Below are 28,000 nucleotides of genomic sequence, written 5' to 3'. Positions count from 1 at the left end.
AAAGACATCACATTGTTGCATCTATAATGCTGACAGTTTCCTGGAAATTTATTAGTCCGTTGAGAAGTGCGATTCCCTAGACAGTGGCAAAACTAAGTTTATGCTAGTCCGGTGTTGCTTAAACCCAGAAGATAAAAAAGAACTTGCATGACTGTGAAGTCACTAAATAAACTAATGGTTTTAAGAATGAGTGCAAAAATGTTTTTTGATGAGTATAGTATTATCAAATAAAAAGGCTATACTGGAAATAGAGTTCGGTTTGGTTAGATTTCCTTTTTAAGCCTCATAACACTACTGTGGCAATGGGCCTCTGTGACAATATGTGTATTTCCATAAATGCTTAAGCACATCTGGACTCTATTCCAGTGACCCGTAAGGCAATACATCATTCTGTAAGTTACCTGGGCATATTCACGTCCTTTTCTCCAAAACCCAGAATGGCCCAGGCACTCCTAGACCATGTGACATATTGCTGAGAACACACACACACACACACACACACACACACACACACACGCACGCACGCACACAAACTCGAACAGTATTATAACTTTGCACCTTTCTTCTAAATTTTACCTTCTGTGGTTCAGATTTTCCCTTATTCTACTAAACACTAACTCATTAAATTATTAGCCTACAGGTCACTGGAATACAGTATCACATGCCTGGATTACTGTAATGGGTGAAGAGTTCTTCTATGTAGCTCAACAGCAGGTTGGGAAGCTCTATGAAAAGTCTGATTTTTGCTGAATTTTTAACCGAAACGATTCAGAGCCTTTGTGGCTGTCGGCTATCGCTGTGGTTGGCTGCCGGTGGTGAGGGGATGCCTTTCATCTGAAAGAATGAAGAGGGTTTTCTCCAAGTAACATCTTACCACACAGAGGAGAATGCTGTCTTAAAAGCTAGTGAAAATAAATTTTCCTGTCATTCTTTATTTTAGAAAAACCTTCCCCTTTACAGAAATATCACCGAGATGCAATGTTTATACAATTTTTTTACTTCATATTATTTGTAAGCGAGTATTTCTCAGAACTTTGGCAGTTCTTCAGGCCTAGGCAGGGGTGATGTTTGCCCAGAATACACCTGATATGGTCTCCTGGTTGTTTCCGAATACCCTGTTTTGATTGATCAATGCCTGTACAGTGCAAGTTATTAACTATTCTGATAATCACTCCTGGGCAAAGATACTGCTGTTTGTCTTTTTTTTTTTTTTTGCATTGTGTAATTAAGAAGTAAATGTCCAGGAAAAAGGAAGACTCCAAGGTCTAAATTCAATTGCTGACCTATTTGCATTTCTAATTATACCCCAAATGAAATGCAAACTCCACTGTAAAAGCACAAAAGGCATTCTTCACAATCATTATCCAGAGTATCACTGCTTTGTGTAAAATCATCAAAAATTATCTTTAAAAATAATTGAGGTAAGTTTACAGAGACAATTGTACAATAATACATCCACATTCTTATAAAGCATGTGTTTTCTCTTGAATTTTATCTTTGGCAATTCTTAACTGTAGCTACAACAGAACAATCTTTCTCCAAAGAAAAACAAATTAAAAACCTTTTTTTTTTTTTTTAACATTTTGAGTTACCAACATTTAACAGAAATAGTACTGCTCAGTATAGCAGCTGGAGCAGCTTACAAAAATTAAGAGTGAAAACTTTTATATAGTGCCCTAGAAGCAAAGACAACTCAAGTAGCAACAAGCATGGTTTTCTAATACCATTTGCCAGTGAAAGAAATCAGGGGTCACTGAAGAAATGTCTGCTTCTAGGACTCAAACACAAAATAAGCTTGGAGGACCTTGTGCCAGAAAGTACCGAAAAACAAAAATAAACCCCCCCCAAACAACACTCCACAATGACAGAGATATGTCAAAGGGACACCAGCATCAACTCAGCTCCCGATGGCCAAAGCTAGAACACTTCGAGCAACAACATAAATTAGTACTGGTTTGTAACTGAAAGCATGAAATATTCGTGAGTGCATGCCAGTATAAATAAATAATAAATGACTAATCTCCTGTTCAGAAAAGATTTCAAATAATTTCTATAAATACTTCTTCAGGGAGGTGGAGCCTAACTCCCCACTCCTTAAGTGTTGGTTGTGCACAATGACTTCCTATCAAACAGTACAGAATTATAAGGAAACAGAGCAACTTTGTGGCAGAAAAACCTGACAAATACTACCTCAGCCAGGTGATCAAGGTCAGTATCAACAATAATAATCTGGCACAGGGTATGCAGGGGACTGTGTGTACTATCTCTGCAATTTTGCTGTAAATCTAACCTGTTCTAAAATTAAAAGTCTGTTTTTAAAAACTTATACAATCTTTCCAACACTAAATCATACTGCATACGATTTTTGGTTTGTTTAAAAATAGTTGTTGGAGATTGTAATTGTGGTTAACAGCGTGGGCTGGGATATTAAACTACTTGAGTCCAGCTCCACTGGATAAGGTGATTTTCACTAGTCATGTGTTTTGCCTGTACACAGTACGTAGCTGGCGTAAGCCGATCCTGACCTTCAGTTACATTCAGTGTAATCTTTACTTTCCCAGTAAAGTACAGACCAGCTAAGGCCCAATCGGCCAGAAACTTCTCGTCACAGGGCAGCCGTACCTAGTAATGAACTGGCCAGTGTGCTGCTCTGAGTAACACCGGGAATGAGCCTTGGAGAACCTGGACCCCGATTCATAATCACGGCAGATTCTCTTTGCCAAGAACATATGCAACTAGCCATGTGATTGATGCCTCTGAGCAAAACGCAGGACTGATCTTCTCTGTGCATCTTTTTAAAATAATAGCCATCCTAATGGGTGTGACCACCATCCTGATTTTCAACGTACAATTCCTTTGTTTTTCTTTCTTTATTTTTTTAAGACAGGCTCTCGCTCTGTCACCCTGGGTAGAGTGCAGTGGCATCATCATAGTTCACTGCAATGTCAAACTCTTGGGCTCAAGCAATCCTCCTGCCTAAAACCTTCTGAGTAGCTGGGACTACAGGCACGTGCCACAACGCCCAGCTAATTTTCCTATTTTTAGTAGAGATGGGGTCTCACTCTTTGCTCAGGCTGGTCTCCAACTCCTGAGCTCAAGCCATCCTCCCTCCTCAGCCTCCCGGAGTGCTGAGATTACGGGCGTGAGCCACCGCCCTACCCCCCCCAACCAGGGGATCTTGATTGACAATCACACTGAGCCTTTATCCAAAGGTGGAGGAGTTACCCAGAGCCAACATGGAGATGCTCTTCCTAGAGGAGGGAGGCATGGATGCCGAGCAGGTGTGGACAAAGATGTCCATGGTAATGGAGAAGCTGCAGATGGGAATAACCAACTCATCCCCAAGAGCTACAGCAGGCGTTTTGTTTTTCATATCCCTGATTAAATTCTCCCAACAACTTTGTGAGGTGGCTTCTATCAGCCCCATTTTACAAGAGCTGAAATTGAACTTACTCATCTGACGTCAAATGAAATCAAAATTAGGTCTTTCCATTTTCTTCTACCTTCCCCCCACCACCTCCCCCCACCCCACCCCCACCAAAAATACGTTTCTTATCACAACATCACACAGAGCATTAACTCCATGCACAGTCTCAGAAATGCAAGTTACCCTTGAAAATAACCATTCTAGACATGGACTTCTTGCCCTCGTATTACTCAGAATTTTTCACAAAATGTCCTACCAAAATACACTAAATCCTTTTCATTCAATAAAAATGTTATTTTGCTTATATATAAATCTCAAGTTTCTGTGGCTAGTGACAGAACATAGTGATAACAAGGTAAAAAATATACGAGTTTTAGAGACAAAATAATGAATTTGCTACAAGCTCAGAATGCCCCTCTGAGTCTATCACAGCTGACACATGCAGTACTGATAACGGGATACCCGGTCAGCATATACCCCCAACACACATACACAGAAATTACTAATCCCTAATGACACATAATAGAGGTGGGGGAAAAGCAGGAGCATTTTTTTAAACCAATACAAGCCCAGCATTTTTCCACCAGGTAGAAATTTTGTGTTCTTATCTAGTTCTGCTTAAGCACACACATGCTAGTCAGTTTATTATTTGGGTCACTATATCTGTAACCTAAGCAGATGGCATATGCATTTTGTGTGAAATATTTAATTAGGCCATAAGGAATGTGGCAGTGCCAGCTGTTATGGCCTGCTGACCTTGGTAAAGGAGCAGATCAGCAAAATAAGGATGGCAACGTTCAGATGAAACCCAGAAATGGCGAGCGTTTATGAAAATATCAGCGGCTCTAACTTACCAGACTGCAAACCAAGAAACGTCAGCCTAAGCATCGTCCTCTGGCTCACATCACTCGCCTTCTTTAGGTCCCACGGGTTTATTAAAAAATATTTTTAAATGATTTATACTGATATACATATAAGGAAAAACTCTGGAAATATGTACTTCACAATATTAACGATTACTACTTCCAGATGGTGAGCTTGTGGGTGATTTTTATTTCTTTTTCTTAACAATATTTTCTATAATGTATTTTTATGATTTGAAGTATTTTTAATTCAAAAAACCAGTCACTTGTATACACTTAAGTCCTTTTTATTACAGTGCCCAAGTTCCTGAAACACTGTCTTATAAATCCATTTTTTCTTATAAATAAACTTGATCCTTCTCTTTCACATATAAGCACTTTTTCATTTTTCCTATCTCACCTCCCCAGTTGGCCCACAGAGCTTTCTCATCTCCTAGTGCCAAGTTCTTCTTCCAGCCCAGTCAGAGGACCTCCTGCTACTGCAAATCCCAGGCTGGGCCTTGACCTTGCCTTCAAGAGTCTAGCGGACTCAACTCAACTCCTTCCCTTTTTCCAAAGATTTCCCTGTTTCCTCAATTCCTGTAACACACCACCTCCCTCCTTAGTCAAACCTCAACATGTGAGGCATTAAATCCATGCACAGTCTCAGAACTGTCATCTTCCTTGACAACAACAGTTCTTAGTAACAAGTACTTCTTGCTGTCATCTAACAAAATATACTCCAAATCCTTTTACATTCAAGTACTATACTTGCTTATGTATAAATCTAAAGTCTCCATGGCTAGTGAGAGAATATGGTGATGCCAAGGTAACAAATCCAATCCAATTGCTCCTCAACCTCTTCAACACAGAAAATAAAGGCTGGAAACTTAACAATTCTCTCAGGTTTCCTTCCCTTGTCCAGAGCAAATCCCTCTGACTCCAGGGCTTTGTTTCCCTCTTGCTAGTTTTTCAGTGAAATCAATTCAATGAACACTGATTGAGCTTTGAGCCAGACGTGTGCAAGATACTGGGGATTTGTCTACCGACAATCAGACACGGTCTCTGCTCCATCAGTAATCTCTTCCTCCTCACCCTACAGGACACCCCGTATTAGTTCACTAAAGCTGCCGTAACAGAAGACCACAGACTGTTGGCTTCAACAACAGAAACATTTTCTCACAGTTCTCGGGGCTGGAAGTCCGGGATTAAAGCGTCTGCAGGTCTGGTTTCCTCTGAGGCCTCTGTCGTTCGAGGAATCCCCCTCTTGCTGCCTGGTGGCCTGGCTGTCCTCTCTGTGCTCGTGTGCCCGACATCGCTTCCTTTTCTTTACAAAGACACCAGTCGTACGGGACTAGGGTGCCACCCGAAAGACTTCATTTTAACTTCATCACCTCTTTAAAGACCTTAGCTCCAAACATGGTTACACTCTGAGGTCCTGGGGGTTGGGACTTCAACATACAAATTTGGGGAGAACACAGTTCAGCCCGTAACACCCCCACCCCTTTCTCCAGGGTCTCCCACTTGGTCCTGGCTCTTCTCCCTCAGTAAATAACATCTTCAAAGTACTTCCAAATTTAAAGCAGCAACAACCCACTTCTAGCCCAGACCTTCCCTCGCTTCTATCTAGTTGCTTCTCTTCACTGCCACGATGCGAAAAATCCCTAAACTAAGAGTCCCAAACTCACATACAGAGGGGCCAGGCTAACGGTGAGCGGGCCAGGCCGGGAACCAGAGAGCACCAGTCCCAGCTGAAGGAGGAAACCACCACCCACTGTCAGCTAATCAGTCGGGTGGGAAAACAGAGTCCAGGGAATTTTGTTCTTCTGACATTCAAGAACACCCAGAAATATAAATATATATAAACAAATATATATATAATTTCCCAAGTTTTATATGCTGGTAACAATAACAAAAAATCCCAAAATTGTAGGCGGGCCAAATAAAATTAGACCTATAATCTCTTTTTTTTCCCCTACATTTTTTTCTATAACCTCTCACACTCACTTTCCCCATTTCCTAACCTGTCATTCATCCCCACATTTCTGAAATCAGGCTTCTTTGCACCAACTTCTTTCCCTATACCCTACTGAAACAACTAACGCTAAAGTCTCCACGTCTTGCCTGCCGCCATCCTTCTCACCTCAAATGTGAGCTCCTTGAAAGCAGAGCCTGTGCATTTTATCTCTATGTTTTCAATGCTTAGCACTGTGTCCAGCATAGAGTATGGACTTAATAAATGATTACTGAATAAGCGATTGGCTTATCTCTTTAGAGCGACCCAAATGCAGTGGAACAACTGTAAATCAAAGAATCCTGCCTACCTTGAATAATTTTGTAAAGGCTCACCACTTACTCAATTACCTACTTCCTTCATTGTTTTAGCAAGATTCCTGCCCATAATGTCATGCAGAAACTCTTACACGGCATAGTAAGTTAAAATCCCCACTTTTCCTACACGTGGCAAAATTTGGCTTCAAAAGCAGTGAAATTCTGGTATCATCCTCTTGTTTATTCAAAGGTCATTTATCTGCATGCTTAACATTTTAGAACACAGTTAAGTATCAGGAGGGTAAGGAAAAATCCTATGAGTTGTCAAAATAGGTGATTAATGTTCATTAATTTCACTCCTAGGCAAACATTTCAGGGCTTTATTCAGAATCTACCAGCTTTTAAGTTTTAAACTATTCTAACAGAACTTCACTTCGAGGGAAATTATATTTGGCCAGAACTACCTTCTAATCTCTCAGCCTGGATGCCAGACTTTATCCGTGGAGATCAGTTGTTGCTCTGTGGGGAGGGGTCTTCTGAGCCCACTCTGAACTACACTGAATTTACCCTCCTCTCATCTGCTTCCATTTATGAATGGTCAAATTATCCCCGAAGGCTGGGATCTAGGAAGATTACAGTGAAAGAGGTTTGTGTATTAAAAGAAGGCAGTAGTTAAAATCATGGGATTTAGACAGGAAAATAGAAACCTGGGGTGGTTCTTACAGGGAGCTCACTCAGCAATCATGAATTAGCTCAGGAGAAGAGCCAGGTGGCTCCCCCCTTGCTTATGAGGTTACTTTCTTGACCAGAAAGTTCCCACTGCTCCAATCAAGTGTTTCCCTCTCTTCTTTCCTTGTAAATATACAGAGCCGTGTAAGGGGGGAGTGTCTCTCTTCTGGGGCCCCTCCCATGACATCATCCACTGCAACAATGCCCAGCCTAAGCACATTTATCCATAAGGACAGCGTGAGGAATGGTGCACACTCTCATACACATCTGCTTTTGTTCAATTCCACCTAACAGGAATTAAAAAGGACTAAAAACCCCCAGCTCTGCTACTGTGTTGAGTCAACTTACTAAACTTTTCTAAGGCTTCATTTCCTCATCTGTACAATGAGGAAGTAGTAAATTAAAATGTACGAAGGTTGAAACAATATTCTATTTAAACGGCATGACGAATTACCCATCATCATACCTTCAACTTCGAAAAGAAAACCACAGCTCCCACATATTAGAATTCCCATCTTAGCTCAGGTTTTCTTATCAGACTTGGGAAACTGCCCTCACTCAGCCCTGGTGTGGCATTCTCTGGTAAGGATCAGATTTTCCATTTAAAATCTTGCGTGAAATAATGTTCTTCCACCATTCTTAGTACAGTTTCAGTGAGATGTGGAAACAACTAGAAGAAAATAGAGTAGTCTTACAATGTATTTCACACAAAAACTGGAAACAATTTAAACCTAAAATGAATAAAAACAGAGTCCAGATGATACATAACTAAATATCAAAATAGGGAAGGAACCTACATTGAAATCAATATTCTACCATAAACCAGTATGAAATTTCCTTATAAGACGGTAAAAGGAGTTCTGAGTTATCTCATAAGTAAAAGCAACTGAATTCCGTGGGTAAATGAACTTGCTGGTAAACTGAACAGGTATTTAGGCATGCTGAATGTCAGTCAGAAAAAAAGAGAATTAGGATCACATGGAAGTTCCAGCGGTACCAACAGCCACACACACAAAAAAAAAACGACAAAAGAATACTCTGCACAGAACTTGTATGTTGAAAGAAAGATTGTAAGTATTATTTTTTCTCTTGCTACAAATGCAAAACAAGCAAAATCAATAACCAATTCTATTTCTAGATTTTTATCCACTGCACTGCATAAAGGCAATTTGGGCACTGCCTGAACAGAATTCCTAACTCAGCATCTTCTCAGACAAGTAAATTTATCATTCTGACCAACAGATAACTAATCATATGGTGGCAAAGAGAGCACTTTATATTTAATGCTTTAATAAAACTAAGAAAAGGTTGGGAAAACTTTAAAACCCTAGCCACTTTAGTGTATTAAATTTTAATATAGTTTTAGAAACTGTCCATCAGTTGGGCTGATTTAACAACTGTAAAAAACCCAACTTCACAGTAATATAATCCATATTAATTTTTCAAGTCACTTTTCAGAAACAGTGATTCCCAAAGAGTGCTGGCAGACTCAGAAGCTTTCTGAACCAACAACATTAAGTTCCCTAAACACTTCATTACTGAGGCATTAACAGGGAATGCCATCGTGTGCCACAGCATATAAAGCAGATTTTAGGACTTCCGATTGCCTAAAATGACCATTAGTAGGCACTTCTATAAAGATATTGGGTATTAGACATAAAAATTAAATAGTTATGTGCCACATCCAGGTTGTAGGAGTAGGCTATACCACACATGAAACATCACAGAATCTGAATTCCTAGGTGCAAGAGATTCATGTTTACTTGCCTCTTTAAAATTAATCATTGCCATCATTATATCCTCATTATTGATCATCTGCATGCATGCTTCTCCTTTTTATTTACATTGCATCTTCTTCCATGTTTTCGTCTTTATCACTGGCGCATGTCATTAGGTTACTTTTACTTTGTGGACCTTAAGGTCTCTCAACACTCCAAGATGGAACTCCTAAGTTTGTGTCCTCTTATTTCCATCGAAAGTACAGCATAAATATTGAGCGCAAAAGGGCAACAGACTAGGAGCTTCTCAAGAAAGGGGATGTGGAAAACAAATCACATAACAGGAATGCAGCCCAGGAGAAAGGGCTATTGTGATAATATTTATCAAGAACACTTGTATGAGGAGTAAAAGACAAAAGGACATCCAAAGAAAGGTTGTAAACATGAACAATTTAAAAGATGAAAAAACAAAGCTCTAAAGTCTACAAAATTATAACAACTATGGGATATGAACTACGTTTTTTTTCATTTTGAAATGGAAGGAAGAAAAACAAATCACACATGTCTGGTAGGGGAAGATTTGCTTAAGAAAACTTTCTTATTTTAAGATTTGCTTTTTGGGTAGACAGGCACTAACCATCTCTATTATTCCATCTCAAGTTTTCACAGGAATCATATTAATAAGAGACAGGGACTAGACATTAAGGGGCCTGGGGAACCGTACATTTGGGAGGTTATTGTTTTCTATTAACTAGTCTAGTTAACCAAGATGGGCAAACTGCCAGAGCCGAAGTCAATCTGCATTCTCAAATTTTTCAAAGTGAAGAGTAACAGGAAGAATAGGCCTCATTCTAGCAAAGTCATATTAGGAGACAGAGTTGGGAAAATGGGATTTGAAATCTGTATCTGTATGAAATAAAATATTAATAATTCTACAATGATAGTTATCATTGCCTCACAGGCTAACTGAAAGCACAGCTATTTCTCTGCATGTACATTCTGTTTCTGCAACAGAGCTGCTACAAAAGCCATCAGAATGCCAGCAAATTAAACAGGGGAAATTTGAAAGGCCCAGTCATTGCGAATGAGACTGAAGGTATTCCACTGACTTTACGTGGTGAAGTGCATTACCAGGGAGCTGATATGACTGTAACACGTATATAGACACTATGAAGCTGAAATGAATCTAAGTATGTGGATAGTTCCCTTCTCAATGCTAACAGAGTTAAATATTCTGAATAGTTCATTTCTAAGAGATTACTACGCTTCCCCAGTACTCAGAATCATTTATGCCTTTTAACTTATTTGAAAGGTTCAGTAATGACCCCTCAAATATTCATTGCTTGCCATATTCTAAATACTGAATTCCTGGATGCAAATCCACAGCCCCTGTGAGGGCTAGTGGAAGTTACATATCTGTACCAAGGGAAGAACATACATCTAGAAACCTGTCCTCCGCTGCTCATAGGCAATCATATTGCATTTTCTCTCATGCACGATATAAAAATGCATTGCTATTTATGCGGAACCATTCAGGTGTTACAAGCACTTCCACAACATCCAGGAATACATTAGCCAAAACCAACTGAAGTCATTTTTTGGCTCATCATCATTCAAGCTGAATTAATAATATTAAACAGCATGTGGGATGAGGGAAAACGAAGTATGGAGCAACATTAAAATCCCTTTCCACTCAAGCATAATTCATTTTGATCTTTACTACTGAATTCAACTAAAGGTCAAACCATATACAACGGTTTAGATTCAGAAAATATATTATTTCACTGTTGAGTATGGTCTGAAATAAAGGCAACTAATTTAAAAATGGAAGCAATTTGGAAGATACAAATGTAATGAAAAATGTCTCCATTATAAAGTATATAAATTAAGTCCTCCTACTGATTCCTGCCGACATTTTAAACTTCCCCACTCATACTGGTAATGCCTTTAGTGCAACTTAATTTTCTTCATATTGTGTTATATACATTCAATGAACATCGTTCTGGTGAGGGACCAGGAACAAGGTCAGAAATGGTTGTGATAATAAATTACAGACCTTAATAACTTTTGAACGGTTTTAAATGTACAAGTCATCTGTAAGTCATTTAGTTTGATAGATGGTTAACGAACTACACAAACTAATAAGAAGCATGTATTAATCTGTACTACTATGTGGCATAAAGCCAAGATCTTAAACATGGGCTGCATTACAACCAAAACCAGAAATTGGGGCATATATAACTAGAGGCAAAAAAAGGAGTTATCTATTAAAATACTATATAAGCAAAAAATTACTTGTCAATTTATATATAATTATAAATAAATAAGTATAAGCATGTAAGTTTTTACAAAAGGATTGGTCAGACTCACAATTGACAGATCCCTGAAATGTTACCCGCTATAGAGTCAAAAATAAGTGACTGGCTGGTGCAGATATTTACTTGTTCTTTTGTTTTTTGTTTTCAATGAAAGGCAGTTTGAAATTTTAGTCTTTGGGGTCTGTACTAAACAGTACTTGTGCAAATCAAGCCTTGTGTACTTTTGTGTACTTCCATTTCTTGCTCTTGGGTGAGCCCCAAGCTGTGACCGTGGGCCACCCTTCAACATCCCCCCGAGGGATATCCACAGCCCAGTTCCTAGAAGGAACCCCAACTAGTCTAACTCTATGGAATCAAAAGCAAACCCAAGATGGAGAGACTAAAGAATCAACCTGGGAGGGGGACCAATTGAACAACAAAAAAAAGCCACAGCAAGTACTTTCCCCATTAATGAATTAAAACTGACGAAGGACACCTTGCCTGGTAACACTGATAAAATCTTCATTAATTCATTTACTTCAGTATTTCTCAAGAGTGGTTCCTCCATCACCAGTATCAGACTCACCCAGAAACCTTGTTTAAAATGCATATTCCTGAGTTCCCTTCCAGATCTCTGGTAATACAATCACCGGGACTAAACCTGAGAAATCTTTTAACAAGCTTCCCAGGAGACTCTCATGTGCCCTAAATCTTGAGAGTCAAAATCCCGTGAGGAAGGCCCCAGGTGCTCTTCATCATGCCTTGTCGCACTGCAGCAGCGGTTCCCACCATCACGCCCGCAGTGCACACGTCAGCAACACCAGAGATGCCAAATTCTTAAGAGCAACACGGTGCCTTGACTATTCACTGAGTGAGTGTGGGGGCATACGCGTGAATGAATAAATGCATGAATGGGAAAATTAACAGTGCTTCTGAAAAAAATAGAAATGTCTATTCTTTTATAGAATTAGCTCAATAAATCCATTCACAGTTCTCTAAAAATCGCCAACGCGCTCTCAACTGTTCACAGTCTACGTATGTGACCATATGACCTTAACTTCTCAAATACTGATCAGAAAACAGAGAGGAAAGAGGAAATGCAGGGCTCTGGTTCTGATTTCTGAGAAACAGCGCCGTGCTGCACGGCTCCCCACCCTGCCTGGTGCTGGCAGACGCCACCACTGTCCCCGCACATCTGCTGCGAAAGCCGTTGCTTAGCAACAGCAATCAATGCTGTAGTTCCTCTTCTCCATTTTCCTCAAGATTGAGACACTGCTCCAAGGTATGAGTTTCAAATACCTTCTGTTTCATTGACCAAACATGTTTGTTCATTTTTTTTTTTTTATTACGGAAAAAGAAATCATGAACCCTTGGCCTAAGAATCCAGGAAACGAGAGCGAGGGAAGGTCAGCGTAACACAGGCTGCTCTGGGACTTGTTTGATGAAGAAAAATTCTTTGACAGCTCATTGACTTTATTTGCTATACCCTTTCATTCTGCCATTTTAGAATTGATTTCTGCTACCTCGTGGGAGACGAAAGCCATTAGCATGAATTATCATTCTAAATGCAGATCCACAAGGAACTGCCGTAAAACACAGAAAGCAAATGATTTTCAGAAACTGGCTTAACACACATCTCACATCTCTGTTAAAGCTCACGTCTTCGTTATATATTCATATTAACCACCATCAACATTTTTAAATATCTCTCCACTGATGCCGTAATATATAATTCTTTCAGATGGGCAATGCCTATGCTAAGTTACCTGGGGCCTGTGATGGAAACATACAGACAATACTGACACCTACTTTAGGAAAAAAGTAGGAAAGGAACAAGAGGGAGTCGAATAAATGGGGGGCAGGGGAGAAGAATTCTTACCAGTATGTCCCACCAATGAATGGATTCTTCATACAAAAACGAACATGAAACTTGGGGACTTTATGTGACACTTCCCAAGAAAGAGACTTGACCAAATGCAGGGCACACAAACACAGACAGGACAGTCTCGGGATATCAGAAACAGATTTTGTAAATTGCTCTCCTTCAATATCCTTCTAGAAGATACGGAGCCTCCAGAGCATAGCATTTCTTTGTGTCACAATGTACGGTCTGTCCACAAAAGGAATTTCTAGTACTATCTGAGACACGTGATCATGGTATCTTCTACTGATAACTGCCATGAGACAGACTGAAGGGACAAGTATGCACAGAAATAAACAAAATTAAGGGAATCCTGTCAACTGAAATTAGTATTCTTTCAATCTTCCTCTAAATTTAATATTATATACACACAGATACACAGGACGTCATATACTCTTTTTCTCAGCTACCTATGACTATAGATGCTGAGAAAAGCACTTTCCTAAGCCCGCAAACTGAGGACCAGACTTTCAGTCCTTACACCAACAGAGTGCATGTTACTACCTCCACTATCAAAGGAGTAAACTGGAGTTTGGAACAAATCAACTGGAAGACAAAACTCAAGCCTGCGTCAGTTTTCCTCCTAAGCCCATATGCCCACCATTATAGCATAATTGGGAAAACGAATAGGAGAAAAGCACCCATTTCACAGAACAACATGGGCAAAACAAGAAGACAAGAAATAAACAGAACATTCTCCCAAGTCAGCTAGACCAAGGGCAATGAATGACTCAGCTTACGGGGTAGTTCCCGACCTGCCCCATCTCCTGCACTTCCAGGCAAGGAAAGTGGCCCTGTTCAAAGGTCAAGGTCAGTCCCACCCCGATGCTCCCCCCTCCCCGACTCTACCCCTCACGCCAGCATGGGTGATCTTCCCAGGATCTCTGGGACTATCTTAACATCTGTAACGGCCACTGGCTTTGGGTAAACCCCAATTTTAAACCTGCCTATGAATAAACAACTTGGTCTTCTGTCCTGTTGCTTTATCTTACTGAATACGGTTCTTCCCTCTTCTTCAGAAAGAATCTTTCTGGAGCACCCCGAGTTTCCTTGCTTATAGTCTCTGTGAACTCCTGGCTCTCGAGAGCTCTGCAGCACTGGCCCCCACAACCTGCCCTGTTTGGTGACTCTTATAGCACCAAAAGCTCCCTCCTAACACCAGGAGGCAAAAGATGGTCGTGGTATAATATTTTAGGTACTGTTCTAGAATGTTCCAGACTTTCTTTTCTTTTTTGGGAAGTGATGGGATTGGTCCAACTGCAACACTGAAACATGGTCTCTTCTTAATGGTGAGTTGTGAATAATAAAGTTGAAAAAGACAAAGGAGAGATCTTGGAAACCAGTCAGAGATTAGAATTCACATCCTAGGCCACAAATCAGTAGGGAAGTATTATATTTTTAAAAGATTTCTTTGGTAAAACGATGCAAGATGGTCTAAAGAGGAGGTAAGTGTCACACGTTACAGCAATCTAGCTATGAGGTATCCACTTTGTGCTCGAACAGTAAACCGAACATGGCAAGGTATCTCCAAAGAAAAACGGGCAGAACTGTCAATTAACTCTATGTGAGGTAAAATAAAGGAAAAAGAGATAAAGTTTGAGAACATATTTAAGTTCATAATTCCAACTCATTTACTATAAGATGAATGCATTAAGGAGTTAAGATAAAAACCAAGGACCATAAAAAATTAGCACGCCAAAGTAAATAAATGCGGTATCAATGCTGTGTGTAGAAACTTACAAAATAAAAACATAATAAATATGCCTCCGAGAAGTGGGGCTAAAACAAACTGTTTTGGACCCATGACCCTTTCCATGAAGACAGATGGTTCTGTTCTACTCAACGTTTTCCATAATGATCACTGAAAATATTTTTATAACTTTCCAAAGACAGCTCCTTGGATATTTAGAAACAGGTCTAAAAATATATATATTTTTATATTATATATATATAATATATATAATTTTTATATTATATATTATATATATACACATATGTATATGTATATATATATCAGGAAACAGAACCTTTTGAATATTGAAGAATGATAATTACAACAAAGAAGAATGGAGAAAAGCCATTTTGCAGCTAAACTAGCTGAACCCATAAAATTACTTGCCCATGTTTCCGTTAGCAGTACTATAAAAGCATATATATGCATTCAATTATCAAAGTCATTTTCCACTTTCTAGTAAGTTAAAATGCATGCATATACCTTTTTTGTTTAGATTTTTACCTCTTAAAAAAATGCTTCTGCTGAGCTTTCTGTTTTTTATTCATTCAAATTAAAATGCAATGATTCACCAGTTATTACCACAATAGCCATACACATGTTGAAGAGAAGCTCATGATTATAATCTGCACAATTACTGACGGCTAGATAGCATGCCTACACAGCATCTGAAAAAGCAGCTTCATTTCTGATGGAGATCAGGACAGTAATAAAACAGTTTCACAGTCTCTTCACTAAATACATCTTTGTTTGTGTGGTCTATGTATATTGTCATGGGGCAGGTGCAGGAAGATATAAAATATAAATATTTAAAATCCTACTGAGCTGCTCTGACGCCAGTGACAAAGAAAAATACAAACATGGGGGCTTCATGCGGGTAAACGCATAAATAACTTTGAGATCATCAAAAAGCAGCAGCATCTCCATGTTTCTTACTCAGTTGCTTACTATTATTCAACACTGTTTTTTTTTTAATTCTATGCCATCTTAAAAATGTGTCAGGCAACATTAAATTCATCAAGTCTTAAGAAGCCCTAAAGAAAATTACTAGTAATGAGAAGCAACATTAGGGTAGGTTTCATTTGAGAACAAATCTTTATTATCTTCTCCCATAAAGTAACTTGGATCATTCTTAGTCATCATCATTCTCTATCCTATCTTCAGGTAACTGGGTTGGAGCGAAAAGTCCAAAGATAAACTTGCTCTGTTCTGTAAACCAACGTCTTTTTAGAAAGGGAAGCCCTGAGGTATAATCTTCGGTGAAGTCAGTCCACTTACATGACAAAAATTTTCAATTTGTAACTAATTGGATGAACCACAGTGCACTAACCATCTATCTTCCACTTCAGAGGTACAACTCCTTAAAAAGAACATAAAAATATTTAACTGCATACCCTAATGATCAGCAACTCACAAGGCAAATGAATGACGAGCAAAAGACATAGCATTTTGGGCTACTATGATAAACGAAGTCAAAAGCAGACTTCAGAAAATGCCAAACAACAAAGTTCTATCTCCGTATCTGACAATATGACCCAAATAGCCATGCTGACAAAAATAGTTTTAAATGCATCACTGCCTTGATTGTATCCTCATTTGGGGTGGGGCAGGGGGTGCAGACAACACATATAAAAGATTTAGGGACAACTAGAGAAATCTGATTATGGATTAGGTATTACATAAAATATTACACAATTCTTATCAATTGTCTGAAGTGTGATACAGTACTGTTATACCGGAGAATCTCTTTATTTTTAGAAGACACACACAAAGCATCCAGGGTGAAGCAACATGGTATCTGCAACCGACTTTCAAATGGTTCAGGAAACACACACACAGCAAATACGGCAAAATGCTAACAATTAAAGAATCTAGATGCTATATTTCCTTTTGTATCCCTTCACCTTTTCTGCATGATTGAAAATTTTTGTAATAAAAGGATGAAGAAAAATAAAGGCATTTAAGAGTTCTATGAAAAAAGAAAAAATTGAAGAAAATAAAATTCACTATTTAGGTGATAAGAAAGACAAATATCCTTATATGATGACATCTACCTAAAAGCAGGAATCCAGAGAGGTAAACTCTCAAGGCAGCTTTCCCACTGGAGACATTCAGCTAACCCCAGGACCTTGAACTTCCATCTTGACAGGCACATGGGCACAAGGCACTGGAAACTCTGCCTGTGCTTTGCCCACATTGGAAAAAGTCTAAAACCAAACTCCTCAATTGACCGGGGTTTTTTAAAGGAGTATATTTTGTGAATTAGAATAATTCATGACTTGGAATAACTGTATATTAGAATAAATCTATTCCACAGAAGGGATAGCAAAGAAATTGCCAATCTAGACTGTAGCACCGGAGAGAGGGGGATAATGTTTTTCCAGACTCATAACCATAAATTGGCATCTAACCAAGCTTACAGCCTAAATTCTCATTATCTTTGTGGTTAAAGAACCAAGCACAAAATGTTAGGGAGATTCAGGGTTATTATTGCCCTAGTTAGCCACCAGAACAAAAAGCAAATTCACTCTGGATGAATACACCTTCAATCCAGGCCTTAAAGAATTTCTAAACAGCATGGGTTTACAGTTAAACCAAAAAAAAAAAAAAAAAAAAAAAAAAAAATCACAAACAAAACAAGGAAACAAAGACCATTGTGCAAGACTCAGCAGAAATACCACCTAGCTGGATCAACTCAAAGAGCTTACCATTTGGTATTGTCAGAATTTAAAGTAAGTATGTTTCATATGTTTAAAGAAATAAAAGATTGAAAATATGAGCAAAGGTTATTTTTTTAAGTGTCTAAACAAAAACCTTCTAGAAACGTGAATTATAGTTGTTATTAAAATGCTAATTAAAATTGGCAACAATCGTTATATCCTACAATGTCAAATGTTGAAGATTTGAAACAATGGGAACTCTGATACATGGATGGTTCTGTATAAATGTATACAGTCACTCTGGAAAACAATTTGACATTATCTAGTGAAGCTGAGATAAGCATATTCACGGCCCAACAACTTCATTACAAATTACATACCCTAGAAAAACTCCTGTACATGTTTAATAGGAGATAAGTACATGAATGTTCATGGCAATGAAGTGTACAACAGCAACAGAAAACAAACTATGGTGCAACCACATAATAGAAAACTATACAGCAATGAAACTGAACGAGTTGCAGCTATGTGCATCATCATAGGCCAATCTCAGAATACTGGGACAACAAAAGAAAACAGAAAAAGCGTAAGCACAATCTGACTTCATTTAAATAAAATTTAAAATGTATAAAACTAAACCAAATACTGACTGCAACACGTATGTGAAAAACTATAAAGAAAAGCCAGTGAATGAGAACACAAGATTCAAGATGGTGGTTACTTCATGGGACAGACAGGGAGGTAGGAGTCGTGGAGATTTACAGGTAGTGGTAACAATGTATTTCTTAGACTGCTTGATTGCTATGTGAGTTTTTGTTTACTGTTATTTGTACCTTATTACTTAGGTTAAAACCATTTTTGTATGTGTTCAATGATAAAAAAAAAAAAACTAACAGAACAAAAAAGCAACAATACAAGTATACTAGTTCTGCATGCAACAAACATGCTTTAGAAAAAGAAGAAACCAGTAACATTCAGGAAGATCGTGGCAAAACATCCACAGTGCTTGGAGAAAACACAGGATTACCATGGTATGTAAATGACCAAGCTTCTCACGTAGATCTCCATCCTACAGGGCACCAATAGCTTTACTCGTATGCCTAGGAATTGTCAAACCTATCTGTAACATGGGTTGGGCCTAAGCTAACTATAATTAGTGACTGTTTTTCTCCCATTATCTCTGCTTATTCAATTTCAACTTTCATGACATCTAAATGCATTTTTTTGGCAATTATGTTCTTCTAAACCCAGCCTTAAATTTATACGATGAAAATCTTCAATTTTCCCAAACCGATACTACCTTTTTGTGCATCTCTAGGATATGATTTATATTCTGTTACACTATCTCATCATAATTCATGTTAGAGCTAAATCTGTTATTTTGACTATCTGTAATGTTTTGGCTAGCAGCTGAACAGATGGGTAGTTTTTCTCCAGCATGAATATTTGCCAACAATTGGAAGGGTGTAAAAACTCATTCTCCAAGAAACCCAAACATAACCACAAGGAGTCTAACAAATAATTAAAATATCTACTGTTATAGATAGAAGTCTTCACAGAATGACACTGTGTATTCAGAAATCTTGGTATAAAATGACAGTTAATTAAAAGAACACTTTGGTGATGTTGTTAAATTAATGCTACTGATAATCATAATAGAGCTTGGAATTTGTATAAGTACCGTATTCATATGATTCTTACAGTCCTATGAAAGAGACTATTGATAAGTATAATTAACAACTTTATTACAGATAAGGAATACAGCATAAAGTGACACCCACATTATGGAAAATGGACTGAACTCAGCAATCAGAACTGGGATTTGAGCCCGTCTGTGCCTCATTAGCTTTGTAAATCATGAGCAAGTAACTTAATTTCTCAGTCCCCATCTCATTCGTCAACAAGCCCAATATTTAATTCACAAGGTTCCTCTAAAAAATACATAAAATAAATAAAGGTTCCCACCAACAGTACCTACCATTGAATACATGCTTAACGAATATATGCTTCCCTAATTTATGAAGTCCCCATTGTCAAGAGAAAGTCCAAACTTCACTGTTAATGCCTTTCACAAAAGGAGTCAAAGGTGACTCCTGTTTAGGGGAACAGAAATGTTTAGAACTAGAACATTAACATCAACTGGAGATTACAAAGAACTCTGAACAGTCTACAATCACATTTCCGTGGCCTCTCAAAGACATCTGAAGAAAACAGATAGAATCTAATGGGTGGATCATTAAGTACTTTAGAAAGGATAGAGTTGTCCTAGAATGACGACACGATGCATTTGATTCTAAATCACATAGGCTGTAATACTGCAATTTGACATCTAGTACATGCATGTCTTTCCTACACGGTTAAGTAGTATTCTCCGTGTCACAGACAGACAGCCCTTGACATTCCTTCACGGATCCCCTGGGTTTCTGTTACCAGTGATTTGTAGATTCCTCCGTGGAGCTTCCTGCAAAGAAAAGCAAAGCGCTTTCATCCTCTGCCCAACTCCTTTGGCTCGTGGCAGAAGAGGGGAGCAGATGTCTCCTCTGTAAAGACCCTCCTGCAGTGAGGGATAAGGAGAAAAGTCACAGGGAAGCCAACGGTCTCAGTGAGCGAGGAAGACAGGAGTGTTGATAGGGAGAGGGGTGGTGGCGTTTTTATATCAACTATACAGCCCGAGTCTCCTGTAATAATCACAGGCACCTTCCAAACTCCATGATTTTAGTTTCTTGTCCCGCTATCTCCTGCTTCAGGGTGGCATACAGCACCTTCACAAAGCATGTGCTCATTGTGTCATTTTGTGGACATATACTGAAAATGGAGTCCTTGTCACTAGAAAGCACACCCAGTACCCCTTGCTCCTCTTACAGACCTACCACTGTGCTGTAGGTATTGAAGGCACTCAAAGATTTGAGCTAATCAGTGTCCCTTTAGTAGAACTACTACCCCTTCTATGTTCCCCCTCTCCATTCAGTTTCCTCTTACCTGACGAGCACAGTTGGCTGGAATTGTGCATTCTGAAGGGCCCTTTACAATATGGAAAACAGTAATTATTATATGCTAGAATTGCTAAATTCTATGATTTCATTTAGATGAACCTAATCACATCATAGCATTCAGTTGGACTTGTTTTCAAAATCAGTTTCAGTTATAAACTGAAAAGAACTAAGAAATTCTTTTGGTTTTGAAGACTTATCTGTAAGAGGATGTAAATCCTTTTTATGTACAAAGCATTCATATTCAAGCATCTTTCATTCAACACATGGGGGTTTTGTACACTGCTAATAATGGAGTGAACAAGGACTGTCCTCATGGAGCTGAGAGACAAACAGTTAAACAAATAGACGAACAACAACATTTTAGGTAATGTTAACATTTTAGATCATACTAAATGCTCCTTTAGATTGAGTGGCCAAGGAGGGCCTTTCTAAGGGGGTAACATTTGCAACTAGCAATTACAAGAGTGCTGTTTCGAAAAATGAACTTGCTATGTTAGAGGGACAGAAAGACATCCAGTATGGATGAAGTGTGGTGACAGGGGTATAAGATGATGGCAGGGAGGTAAGCCAAGGGCAGATACATTAGCTCTGAAATGCTTCGGTGCTAAGGATTCAATGGCATAAGGAATTCATAGTTTATTCTAGGTGTAGTGGGAGTCAGTGGAAGGTTTGGAGGGAAAGATAGGCATGACAAGCATGATCTAATTTACATTTTTAAAAAAAGATCACTGGGTGCTATCTGGAAAGATTATAGAGGAGCATGAAAGGAAAGAGGAAGACAAAGACCAGTAAGGAGACTACTCTAATTGTTCAGGAAAGATATGTTACTTTTGACTATAGTGGTGGCAAAGAAGGAAGGGTTCAAAGATTTTAGACATATTTTAGAGAAAATGCTAACAGGACTTGCTGATGGATTGGATAGCAGTGGGCAGGTGGGTGACAGAAAGAATTAATCGAGAGTGACTAGACTTTTGTCCTGAGCAACTGACTGGGGTAATGCTAATTACTGAAGTAGAAAAGATAGAGACAGGGACAGAGAGGTGGCAGAGGGGGATGAGGAATCAAGAGTTCTGCTCTGGGTATGTTAACTTTGAGATGCTTTTTAGATATCCAAGGGAAGGTGTCCAGCAGAGAGCTGGATACACAAATCCAGAGCTCAGTAGAAAGATCAGGGCTGTTGATACAAAATTTTAAGTATATTAGCATAAGAGAGGACACTTGAGGTCCAAGAATTAAGTGAGTATCCTTTTAGGGAGAGAGTTTAATTAGAAAGAAAAGAGAACAAAGCCTAGCACTGAAGCTTTGGGAATTCCAAAATTTGAAAGTTAAAGAATCAAAAGCCATCAAAAGATGGTGCAAAGAAATGGCTATCCAGTTAGGGCAAAAAACAAGAAACATGTGGGGCACTGGGAGCCCATATGTGGCAATCGGTTAAAGAAAACCAAGTGGTCGGTCGTGCAGAAGCATGATGAAAAGTCAGGAGGACGGAGCAATGACCCTAGGTTTGCTAAGATTAAGCATCTTTGGTAAGCTTATTAGGATGATTTTGAATGTAGTACAGGGGATGAATGTCCCATTAGAATGGGCTGATCAGAGAATGGAAGGTGAGGAAGAAGAGTGGAGAAGAAAGAGACAGTAACCATGCACAAGTCATTTGAGAGGTTTGGCTAGACACAGAAACAGCAGTTACTGCACGGAACACAGGGAGAGGGGGAGAGACAGGTCATTTTCACCCAGGAAGTTTCCTCTTACCTAAAATAAACGTCCATACTTCTGTTCTATTAAACTGAACTGAAAGTGTAGCATTTCTATCTCCGTAAGTGTTTCGGGCAGTATCCTGACAAAGAAAGAGGAGGGACTAAATGACCTGTGAACGCCCCTGTTAGTTGTCTCATACTGATATTGAATTCCTAAATGTATTATAAATGCATTTCACAGCCTTTTCCATTAACTTGTCAGAAGACCTTCTTTCCCACTAAACACACTTTGCATGAGTTTAAAAAGATCTTTTAAAATTTGCATAAAGAGTTAATGAAGAGGTCATGTACTACTGATTTAATCTACATGGGACCAAGGGTATATTTTCATCAATGACTGTCGCAAGGATAATTACAAATTATAGAAAATAAAACATTCAGTTAGTGGTACAGTTTTGCTCAGAATCCATTTTTTGATGCTGATTATATGTCTCATTAACCTACTAAAAGTTTTTCACCTGAGTCATGAACGGTAGCACCTGTCAGCATTTGTGTTAGCATTTATACCTACAGATTACAAATCTTTGATGTGTCCAATTTCTGTCAACTATAGATTAGAGTGGAACTACGAAACAGTGATTTCTAGTCTTTTTACAGCTTCATTATCTTGATTTTGTAAACCCACATTTGGAATAAATAACAGTAACTCCATTAGAAAAATACCATATTAACCTCTGAATAAAATGGAGACATGTAAGACATGCAAAAGATGACATAATTAAATATATCTTATATTAAATATATTAAAATGTATCTAGTAATCATTATTGAACTCTAAAGCTCAAGAAGATCTTATAAATCACACAGTTCCATCTTCCTTGGTTTCAAAATCAACTCTTGAATTTGTTTAGCATTATTAGAGGAGGTTATTTCTCATTTTAACATTGATAATTAACATTTAATAAATGCTTGTGATGTCTGACCTATTAGACTGTGTATCTCAACAATTCATATAGTCTTAGATCATGGAGAATATTAACCAAGTCCAACTTCCCGTACACCTCATGGTAGAATGGCAGACCCCGAGGAGAAGTAGAGTCATAATTTCATTGGGACACATTACAATGCATGGTTAGATACACTTTTCACTTTTTTTTTTTTTTTTTTTACTGGAGTTTCTCTTTTGGGAAATGTTGGTTAGGTGTTCTACCCCTTTTGTGCTTTCTTTTAAGCTCACAAAGCAAAGCCCTCAGAAGGATTAAATGAGGCAACTTAGGGTGGTGCAACAAACTCTGTCCTAAGATTCCAGCCTGGAGAACTGGATCCCGTTGACCACTTCATTAACAGTTTGAACTTGGGAAGATCACGTAACCTCTCCAGCCCCCTTACCTTTATGCGTAAAATTAAAATGTTACTTTACACATAATTTTTCAAATGATTTTCTAAGGTCCCATTGACCTGTAAAAGTCTATGATAAATACTTTCATAAACTAGGTTTGGCATCACATGCCATGTTGTTAATATTTATATTTACCTAACTTCCTTATTTCAGAGATTGTATCATTTTTAAGGCAATGCAAAATTCATAGAATATTAGACCATGCAGTACACACCTGAGCCCTGAGGTCCACCATTCTGAAGCATTAGAAAATCAAGTATCTAGTTCTGATTCCCACAATCCTCTCTTGCCATTTTTAGCACCAGTTGGTAATACTCGCCCTGATCTCGTCTCTGTCCAAGGGCTTACAGTTCAAGGTGGATGTCAGCATAAAGTCCCAAATGGGCATAACTTCTTTATATCTAGATCACATTTTATAGTAGCTGAAGTGACAGTTTAGGTTCCCTCAGTTAAGAGGTTCAAAACCTTTATTCCACTGCTCTTCCTTTTTGAGTTTCTCATACAGAGAAATACAAGGTTTACCGGCAGCACAATCACCTAAAGAAAAAACTCCATCATCTAGAGTCAATGTTTCTTCTAAAAGAAGTAAAACCTCTTTTTTACTATGTATTTTTGCATACTTCCATTACTTCAAGAAGTTCCCATCATCCTTGGGTAGATCCATAACAAAACCAAAAATGAATAAATGAAGTGAAATTTTTGAGCCAAAATTTCAAAAATTTTCAGATAAATTTTGAACCTGCAATTAACTTCATTTAGACCATGAACATCAATTTAATGGACTGTAATCATGTCCATAAATGAAGCACCGATACTCATTTCACATTAATGACTATTGTTCTATGTCTTCAATTAGGAGTTCATTAATTTAAAATTAAATTCATTAGAAGAATAATGTTAGAACATTGTCTAATAAATTTTCTCCGCTCATCTACAAAAATTCTGCACTATCTTCTTCCTGAGAAACCCTACATTTGGTTTTTGTTCCTCATCTTATTCTGCAATAATTCTTTGAAATCCACTTATTTTACTAATGAAAACAGATTAGTGTCCATTTAAATCAATTAGCAATAACCTACTGAGTAAGTTTGTAATAATAGGTGTTTCATTGTTTCAGCCCAACTGCCACTAAACAAAAATACTGATCATTAATGAATCCTAATGAAATTAAAATTTTTGCAACTCTTTTTATAGAAGAATAATGATTATAATTGCCTTTTATCCATCTTATAGAGATCATACAAAGTCAAACAACATACTATCAGTCTGTTTTTGCTGCTTTAACAGGATACCTAAGACTGGGTAATTTATGATGAATCAAAATTTATTGGCTCACAGTTATGGCCACTGGGAAGTCCAATATTAAGGTGCTGGCATCCAGTGAAGCCTTCTTGCTGCATCATCCCACGGCAGGAGGCAAGGGAGAGCAGAGGGGGCCAAACTCGCCCTTTTATAACAGCACCAATCCCACCTATGAGGGTGGGGCCCTCATGGCCTAACCACTGCTTAAAGGCCCCACCTCTTAATACTGATACAATGGCAATTAAATTTCAACATGAGTTTTGGAGGGGGCCAACATTCAAATCGTAACATACACCATTCAAATATTTTGAGCTTTACAGAAAATGACATGTTGTTAGAAGTATTTTAATGTCTATGCATACCTAAAACAGACTTACACATACAGGTCTGCTCTAAATACCTGAGCCTTATTGATTTTTCCGGATTTCAAGCAAGTGGATCCCAAAAAAAGAAGCACAAACTTCACTCTGTCCAAACCTATGGCAATTTTTAATATCTTAGTATTTAAACACTAACCTGAAGAATGCCTGAAGATTTTTTAATTTGATAATTCACCAAGCTTTTAGAAGCCATGGCTTTTCTTAAAGACATGGCATGGTCATGTTCAGAGCTACATGCTATTCTGTACATATTAATTATATTCTACATTTTTACAGTTGTTCCTAATGATCGATTCATTAATTCTCATGCTAACTGCTATGATCTATGGCATCAATCTTTTTTTAAAATTAACATGTAGGGAAACCAAGGCAGAAAGAGAAAGATCATTTCTCTCTAATCCACACTTGCTCACCAGAAAGAGTTACAGTAGTTTGCATAAATACATTCAATGTAATAAGCTAACCATTGTTTTCAAAGAAATCATAACCTAAGGAAAAGAAAGAAATAAAAGAGAACTAGAAGTTAGGCTGGTATACTGCAGTTGTTTTGTGCATTCCTAAAGTTAAGCCACAAATTTGGAGAGACCCAGTAAGTCGTCCAAGGAACCAAAGAGGAATTTATTGCAGAGCTGGGGACAGCTTCACTGTCTATAATTCTTAGGTTACCATTATGGCCCCAGGCAAAGTTAGCTGCAAATGTATCTTCACTATTACACAGTTTGGCTTATTTCTTTTTAAGAGATGGAGTCTATGTTGCCCAGGCTGGACTTGAACTCCTGGGCTCAAGTGATCCTCCTGCCTCAGCCTTCCAAGTAGCTGGGACTACAGGCGTGCACACCATCATCCATGGATTACGTGGCTTATTTTTTATCAGAGCATAGTATCATAATCCTTGTGCTTCTTGATTTGGAAGAAATTCTTCCAGAGCAACACTGTCCCATACAACTTTCTGTGACAACAGAATGTTCTATATTAGCATCACTTAATACAGTGGCCACTAGCCACATGCGGCTGCTAAACAGTTAAAACGTGATTAGTGCAAATGAAAGACTTAATTTTTAACTGAATTTTATTTTATTAATTTAAGCAGCCACATGTAGCCAGTGGCCACCATATTTGACAGTCCAGTTCCAATGCATATTAGGTAGGTATACATCCATTTCTCTCATGGTAGTATCTGTCTCTGTTACTCAGCTTCCTAACCTTGATAGAACTATTTTTCATATGGGGTATATATTCAGCTACTTCAATTTAAATCTCTCAATTATTTTACTCAAGAGTATTTTTCAAATTATGGAATCAGTATTCTCATGGACTTGGTATTCTCTTGCCCAGTGAGTTCCCCGAGTTGTTGCTAAGGATGATAGTTGATGTGTTCAGTTCTCGTCTCCATTCATTTCTGAAAGTCCTCTTTCATGCTCTTAAACTATCAACCATTCCTGCTCTTATCACACCAGCTCACATGCCACTTTCAAAGAGGTATGTTTTCTCTGTTTCCCGCTTTTTTTGACATGGCTGTGGGCACATGCAGAATGTAATAAACATACTTTCCAGAAAGCCCCTTCTGCAGTCAGTGGGCAGTTAATATCAGCATCAGCAATGGAGACACTTGATAAAATAAATATATATCCTTAGTACATGGAAGAGCATAATATACAAAATGCAGCTATATATTCTTATAGTGCTCAGACAAGTTTATACATAACTGTAAACTACACAATAAAAACTGGATTTTGGTAATCATTGTAATATACACACACACACATTGATATACAGAATAAAGTACTGATTTCTTTAAATGGCAAAGGAAAAAAAATCAAAATAAGATCATAAGACATTTCATAATATCCTAGAGATAATATCCCTTACATTTCAAAACTGCCTTAAGTCATCTGGGGCTCTGGATGTTCATCAGATACAGCACTTGACACAAAAAAGCATGGCATGAATGACAATTACTGTTTGGGGTACAAATCTGTACAAATTACATGTAGGATCCAATGCCAGTCAACTTCCCACAGCTAATCAAATTTTCAAAAAGAAGGGTACACCCAGTGTTTATTTTGTGTTAAGGAGAGGAAACCAAATGAAAAGGGAATGAGTGACATTAAAATCCTTATGCATTAGTTTAGTTTTTCCTTGGGAACATTGAACAGATTTTATGAAATTTAACCTAATTTTGCTATGGCAACAGTTGTATCGCTTGAGATCATAGAAACACAGCATTTACTACTGTCTCATCCAGCACTCTAATCCTCTCAGAGTTTGACTTAAAAGCCATGGTTTTTAATGCCAATGTTTTTAATGAGAATACATATATTGAGATTCAGGAACGGTTAGAACATCTATATTATAATCCAATGCATGCCTCTTCCTTTACAAGCTCTTTTGTGACATGCAGCTTCCTCAGTGGTTAGGGGGTTAATGAATGAAATGGATCGCTGGACTGAAAATAAAAATCACTATTTAAAAAGAAGGCGACACCTAGAGAATTAGGCACTACATAATACTGTAACCACTGAGAATTCTCAACAGTAAAACAGAGCCTTGTAGTCCCAGCATTTTCATTAGTTTTCCAGTAGCACTGGATGCAGTGTGAATTACAATGAGGCAGAAAGCAATGGCTGCTCCT

At 38.1% G+C, this 28,000-nt stretch overlaps 1 protein-coding gene across 8 annotated transcripts in view; it reads right to left on the bottom strand.

The window, feature by feature from the left end:
* Positions 1-28,000, bottom strand: part of SMYD3 (SET and MYND domain containing 3) — a 358,877-nt gene that overhangs the window by 226,852 nt on the left and 104,025 nt on the right. The window contains exon 1 of one of the 8 annotated variants that reach the window (XM_045537187.1): positions 22,343-22,361. The exons of the other annotated variants lie outside the window; for them this stretch is intronic. The gene's annotated coding sequence lies outside the window, so the exon portion shown is untranslated. Of the gene's footprint in view, positions 1-22,342; positions 22,362-28,000 lie in introns of those variants that run through there. 8 annotated transcript variants of the gene reach the window in all.

The sequence above is a fragment of the Lemur catta genome, chromosome 25 (assembly GCF_020740605.2).
Source record: "Lemur catta isolate mLemCat1 chromosome 25, mLemCat1.pri, whole genome shotgun sequence".
NCBI lineage: Eukaryota > Metazoa > Chordata > Mammalia > Primates > Lemuridae > Lemur > Lemur catta.
This window is presented reverse-complemented; position numbering and strand designations above follow the sequence as displayed.